Below are 6,931 nucleotides of genomic sequence, written 5' to 3' on the forward strand. Positions count from 1 at the left end.
TTAAAACAAAACAACGGAACAAAAACACTGAACCAGGACTAAACCAGGACTGAACCAGGACTAAACCAGGACTAAACCAGGACACTGAACCAGACTGACTAAACCAGGACTGAAACCAGGACCAGGACTAAACCAGGACTGAAACCAGGACTAACCAGGACTATAAACCAGGACTAAACCAGGACTACCAGGACTAAAGGACTAAACCAGGACTAAACCAGGACTAAACCAGGACTGAACCAGGACTGAACCAGGACTGAACTAAAACCAGGACTAAACCAGGACTAACCAGGACCAGGACTAGGAAACCAGGACTAAACCCAGGACTAAAACCAGGACTGAACCAGGATTGAACCAGGACTGAACCAGGACTAAACCAGGACTAAACCAGGACTAAAATTCAAATCAGACTTGAATCAAACACAGAGGGTTTGTCCCTCACGTTTGTCATTTCTGTGCAGTTTAATATTTTTAAATATTTTAAATCTTCAGAGTGACGCTCGACTTCTGCAGTTTTAAAGAAAAGTGTTAAATTTTTATTATTTTGTTTAAAGTCTCATGTTTAAAGTCTCATGTTTAAAGTCTCATGTTTAAAGTCTTGTGTTTAAAGTCTCGTGTTAGAGTTTTGTGTTTAAAGTCTCATGTTAAAGTCTCGTGTTAGAGTTTCGTGTTTAAAGTCTCGTGTTTAAAGTCTCGTGTTTAAAGTCTCGTGTTTAAAGTCTCGTGTTAGAGTCTCGTGTTTAAAGTCTCGTGTTTAAGTCTTGTTTAAAGTCTCGTGTTTAAAGTCTCTTGTTTAAAGTTTCGTGTTTAAAGTCTCGTGTTTAAAGTCTCTTGTTTAAAGTCTCGTGTTTAAAGTCTTGTGTTAGAATCTCGTGTTAGAGTCTCGTGTTTAAAGTCTCGTGTTTAAAGTCTCGTGTTTAAAGTTTCGTGTTTAAAGTCTCGTGTTTAAAGTCTCGTGTTTAAAGTCTCGTGTTAGAGTCTCGTGTTTAAAGTCTCGTGTTAGTGTAAGTCTCGTGTTTTAAAGTCTCGTGTTTGTTAAAGTCTCGTGTTTAAAGTCTCGTGTTAGTAAAGTGTCGTGTAAGTTCGTGTTAAAGTTCGTGTTAGAGTCTCGTGTTTAAAGTCTCGTGTTTAGAGTCTCGTGTTAAAGTCTCGTGTTTAAAGTCTCGTGTTTAAAGTCTCGTGTTAGAGTCTCATGTTAAAGTCTCGTGTTTAAAGTCTCGTGTTTAAAGTCTCGTGTTTAAAGTCTCGTGTTAGAGTCTCGTGTTTAAAGTGTCGTTAAAGTCTCGTGTTAGAAGTCTCATGTTTAAAGTCTGTTTAAAGTCTCGTGTTTAAAGTCTCGTGTTTAAAGTCTCGTGTTAGAGTCTCGTGTTAAAGTCTGTTAGAGTCTCGTGTTAAAGTCTCGTGTTTAAAGTCTCGTGTTTAAAGTCTCGTGTTAGAGTCTCATGTTAAAGTCTCGTGTTTAAAGTCTCGTGTTTAAAGTCTCGTGTTTAAAGTGTCGTGTTAGAGTCTCGTGTTAAAGTCTCGTGTTTAAAGTGTCGTGTTAGAGTCTCGTGTTAGAGTCTCGTGTTTAAAGTGTCGTGTTAGAGTCTCGTGTTTAAAGTGTCGTGTTAGAGTCTCGTGTTTAAAGTCTCGTGTTTAAAGTCTCGTGTTAGAGTCTCGTGTTAGAGTCTCGTGTTTAAAGTGTCGTGTTAGAGTCTCGTGTTAGAGTCTCATGTTTAAAGTCTTATGTTTAAAGTCTCGTGTTTAAAGTCTCGTGTTTAAAGTCTCGTGTTTAAAGTCTCGTGTTAGAGTCTCGTGTTAAAGTCTCGTGTTTAAAGTGTCGTGTTAGAGTCTCGTGTTAAAGTCTCGTGTTTAAAGTGTCGTTTAGAGTCTCGTGTTAGAGTCTCGTGTTAAAGTGTCGTGTTAGAGTCTCGTGTTAGAGTCTCGTGTTTAAAGTGTCGTGTTAGAGTCTCGTGTTAATCTCATGTTAAAGTCTCGTGTTTAAAGTCTCGTGTTAAAGTCTCGTGTTAAAGTCTCGTGTTTAAAGTCTCGTGTTAGAGTCTCGTGTTAAAGTCTCGTGTTTAAAGTCTCGTGTTTAAAGTCTCGTGTTTAAAGTCTCGTGTTTAAAGTCTCGTGTTTAAAGTCTCGTGTTTAAAGTCTCGTGTTTAAAGTCTCGTGTTTAAAGTGTCGTGTTAGAGTCTCGTGTTAGAGTCTCGTGTTTAAAGTCTCGTGTTTAAAGTCTCGTGTTAGAGTCTCATGTTTAAAGTCTCGTGTTTAAAGTCTCGTGTTTAAAGCCTTTGACGCCTCAGACGTTTGTCGATGCTCCTGGACTCTGAGCTTTGACACAAACGTTTCTGCCGCTGGATTCGGTTTCACTCGTCTAAAGGATTTTCTCGTCTCGCCTCTGTGTGCTAAAGACACGGTCTCCATGACGACAGCCCTCCTCCCCCATCCCCCTCGGATACGGGGATACGGTCTCCATGGCGACGCTGCAGCGGTACCCAGCCCCTCGTTAAATCTTAATTCCATCAGAAATCACTCACCTCCAGCGAGCGGCAGAGTCATAGCATCACGCCGGGTCACGCCTCTCCACGGGGGGGGGGGCGCCGGGTCACGCCTCTCCACGGGGGGGGGGGTCACCGGTCACACCTCTCCACGGGGGGGGGGCGCCGGGTCACGCCTCTCCACGGGGGGGGGGGGGGGGGGGGCGTCGGGCAGGAGCGGCAGGTCCGACAGGCGCCAGGATCAGTCAGACTGAACGTTCTCACAGACAATAGAAACCAGGAGGATGTGAGAAAGAACAAAGATTTAAAACAATAAAAAATATAAACGAGACCAGGACGAGTCCGGACTAAAGTCCGAACCAAAGTCCAGACCAGAGACCAGAGGAAGTCCAGAGGAAGTCCAGAGTCCAGAGGATGTCAACAGAACCTCACAATAGAATCCAGAGAACGAGAAGCAGCGAAGAGACAGTGACAGCCTCTGACAGCCCCTGCCCAAGTCCGGGTTTAGACCTGGTTTAGTCCAGGTTTAGTCCTCATGCAGTTCTGGTTTAGTCTTGGTTTAGACCTGGATTAGACCTGGTTTAGTCTTGGATCATCCTGTGTCTGAGGCCGGCATCAGAACAATGTGAGGAAGAGGGAGGGGTCTGTGCCCCAGATTCTTAAAGAGACAGACGCGTCAGAGCAGAGACTACAGCTCCCAGCATGCACCAGGACAAAGGACTACAGCTCCCAGCATGCACCAGGACAAAGGACTACAGCTCCCAGCATGCACCAGGACAAAGGACTACAGCTCCCAGCATGCACCAGGACAAAGGACTACAGCTCCCAGCATGCACCAGGACAAAAGACTACAGCTCCCAGCATGCACCAGGACAAAAGACTACAGCTCCCAGCATGCACCAGGACAAAAGACTACAGCTCCCAGCATGCACCAGGACAACAGCAGATCCTTTCACACTGTTGTTATTTTGTTGTTTGTTTTTCTTTTCGTGTTTTTGTCTTTTCATTAAACGAACTTCATATTTTAGTGTTTTTATTTAAATGACAAAATGCAGAGAAATGATCCGTGTTTATTTTGACACTTTGGGCCTTTTTTTGTTCTTAGTTTAGCTCATTAAATCCTTTTTTTGTGTGTGTGTGTTTTACAAACAAAACCGTTTCCAAAATGCTGCACAGAGAAAACGAGAAGAAAATGAAAACAACTAAATGTATAATTACTAAAAATGTGATAACCTCAGTCCTAAAACAATAAAAACTGTAAAAACCAAATAAAGCAAAACTATAAAATCATAAAAAAAAGGAAGATTTATTCTCTGTTTTATTTTATCTTCTTTATATTTAAAAGTGACTCTTTCATCCAATTCTTTTGTGTTAGGGATTATTCTGGTTACCACGGCGATAATCTAACTCGCCTTTATGGTGCCTCTGCGCCCCCTGCTGCTGCAGCAAAGTATAACACACAGAATTTAAAATGTCCTATTTAAATGTTTTATTTTTGTGTTTTACAAATCATTTGTCACATTTATTTAGAAAATCCACAGTTGGTGTCGAGTGATACAGACTTTTATTACACATTTAATAAACATATTAGATTATTATAATTCACAGAGTTCAGGATCATAAATAAAAATATAGAATAATATGTATTATTTATACAAACACACACGGAGCAGGACGGTTTCACATGTGAATCTGCACTGGAGAGTGTAATGTATAAAGTGTATAAAGTGTTTAAAGTGTTTAAAGTGTATAAAGTGTTTAAAGTGTTTAAAGTGTTTAAAATGTATGAAGTGTTTAAAGTGTTTAAAGTGTTTAAAATGTGTGAAGTGTTTAAAGTGTTTAAAGTGTATAAAGTGTTTAAAGTGTATAAAGTGTTTAAAGTGTTTAAAGTGTATAAAGTGTTTAAAGTGTATAAAGTGTTTAAAGTGTTTAAAGTGTATAAAGTGTTTAAAGTGTTTAAAGTGTTTATAAGTGTTTAAAGTGTATAAAGTGTTTAAAGTGTTTAAAGTGTGTATAGTGTTTAAAGTGTATAAAGTGTTTAAAGTGTATAAAGTGTTTAAAGTGTTTAAAGTGTGTATAGTGTTTAAAGTGTATAAAGTGTTTAAAGTGTGTATAGTGTTTAAAGTGTATAAAGTGTTTAAAGTGTGTATAGTGTTTAAAGTGTGTATAGTGTTTAAAGTGTGTATAGTGTTAAAGTGTGTTAAAGTGTTTAAAGTGTATAAAGTGTTTAAAGTGTTTAAAGTGTTTAAAGTGTGTATAGTGTTTAGTGTGTTAAGTGTTTAAAGTGTGTATAGTGTTTAAAGTGTTAGTGTTTAAAGTGTATAAAGTGTTTAAAGTGTTTAAAGTGTTTAAAGTGTGTATAGTGTTTAAAGTGTTTAAAGTGTTTAAGTGTTAGTGTTTAAGTGTGTATAGTGTTTAAAGTGTGTATAGTGTTTAAAGTGTATAAAGTGTTTAAAAGTGTGTATAGTGTTTAAAAGTGTGTATAAGTGTTTAAAAGTGTGTTAAAGTGTTTAAAGTGTGTTATAGTGTTTAAGTGTGTATAGTGTTTAAAGTGTATAAAGTGTATAAAGTGTTTAAAGTGTTTAAAGTGTGTATAGTGTTTTAAAGTGTGTTAAAGTGTATAAAGTGTTTAAAGTGTTTAAAGTGTTTAAAGTGTGTATAGTGTTTAAAGTGTGTATAGTGTTTAAAGTGTATAAAGTGTTTAAAGTGTATAAAGTGTTTAAAGTGTGTATAGTGTTTAAAGTGTGTATAGTGTTTAAAGTGTATAAAGTGTTTAAAGTGTGTATAGTGTTTAAAGTGTATAAAGTGTTTAAAGTGTGTTAAAGTGTTTAAAGTGTATAAAGTGTTTAAAGTGTGTATAGTGTTTAAAGTGTGTATAGTGTTTAAAGTGTGTATAGTGTTTAAAGTGTATAAAGTGTTTAAAGTGTGTATAGTGTTTAAAGTGTATAAAGTGTTTAAAGTGTATAAAGTGTTTAAAGTGTGTATAGTGTTTAAAGTGTGTATAAAGTGTTTTAAAGTGTGTTAAGTGTTTAAAGTGTGTATAGTGTTTAAAGTGTGTATAGTGTTTAAAGTGTTAAAGTGTTTAAAGTGTTTAAAGTGTATAAAGTGTTTAAAGTGTGTATAGTGTTTAAAGTGTATAAAGTGTTTAAAGTGTTAAAAGTGTGTTTAAAGTGTGTATAAGTGTTTAAAGTGTGTATAGTGTTTAAAGTGTGTAAAGTGTTTAAAGTGTTAAGTGTTTTAAAGTGTTTAAAGTGTTTAAAGTGTTAAAGTGTTAAAGTGTATAAAGTGTTTAAAGTGTATAAAGTGTTTAAAGTGTGTATAGTGTTTAAAGTGTATAAAGTGTTTAAAGTGTGTAAAGTGTTTAAAGTGTGTATAGTGTTTAAAGTGTGTAACGGGTTTCTGCTGACAACAGTAAATCTGAGAAAATGTTCCTGTTATAAATTGCCTACTGATTTTCTGTATAATAATTTGTCTAACTTCATAAAATAAAAAACTGTCACTGTTCCGTTCTGTTCGTCAGATCAACATTTACAAAAAGCTGCTGTGAGTCTCAACTCTGTGAGACAAAACAATAAAACTACGGATTCAGCAGCAGCAGCGTCTTCACCTGCCAAATCTTTGTGAAAAACGACTCAACTAAAAGTTTCTGGATCCAGGGGAAGGTTTGGTGAAAGCATCAACAGCTCAGAGAGAAACTGGAACACACTTTTATCACTGAACAAGAACTTTACTGACAGTGTTTTCAGATCATTCTGTTTAGTGTTGTTCCGATACTGATACTGATACTGATACTGATACAGGTATTGGCAAAAGCTCCGATACTGCACATGTTTCAGGTATTGGTATCAATACTCAGACCATCATAACTGATCCGATACCACTGAGGCTCATCCAACCGGTCAGAGCAGGTTCAACACTGCAGAGGCTCCGCAGACACTTAAGACTCTTAAAACATTTCAAACATTTCAAACACTTAAGACACTTCAAATATTTCAAACATTTCAAACATTTCAAAGACGCTGATATTGACAGAAAAGACATTTGTGTTTCCTTCTCTTTGGTGTCGACGCTCAAGTCAAATCTAAAGCTTCATCGACGGCAACAACAGAAAAACGTCTGAGCTTTTTTATCTTTATGAGTTTGTACGACCACAATACAGAACAATACAAAAAAATAATAATAAATTGGGTTAAAGTTATATTTAATATGCATAGTACGTAATTTATTTTGAAATATGTAAATATTTGTTAAGTTTCATCATGAACAGTGTTGTTTATAACGGTTTAAGTTTAATGTTGTTTAAGTATAACGGCGCTACATTTTCAGTAACAGATTCATCTAATTCATTACTCCCCCACTGAGTTACTAAAGAAGTCAGTGTAACTGTAACTAATTACTTTTTTAAAGTAAAATACCCAACACTCGTCATCAATGAAAGTAAGAAACCA

Source organism: Boleophthalmus pectinirostris, unplaced genomic scaffold, assembly GCF_026225935.1.
Source record: "Boleophthalmus pectinirostris isolate CB_2022bp ecotype Guang Dong unplaced genomic scaffold, ASM2622593v1 HiC_scaffold_20, whole genome shotgun sequence".
Taxonomy (NCBI): domain Eukaryota; kingdom Metazoa; phylum Chordata; class Actinopteri; order Gobiiformes; family Gobiidae; genus Boleophthalmus; species Boleophthalmus pectinirostris.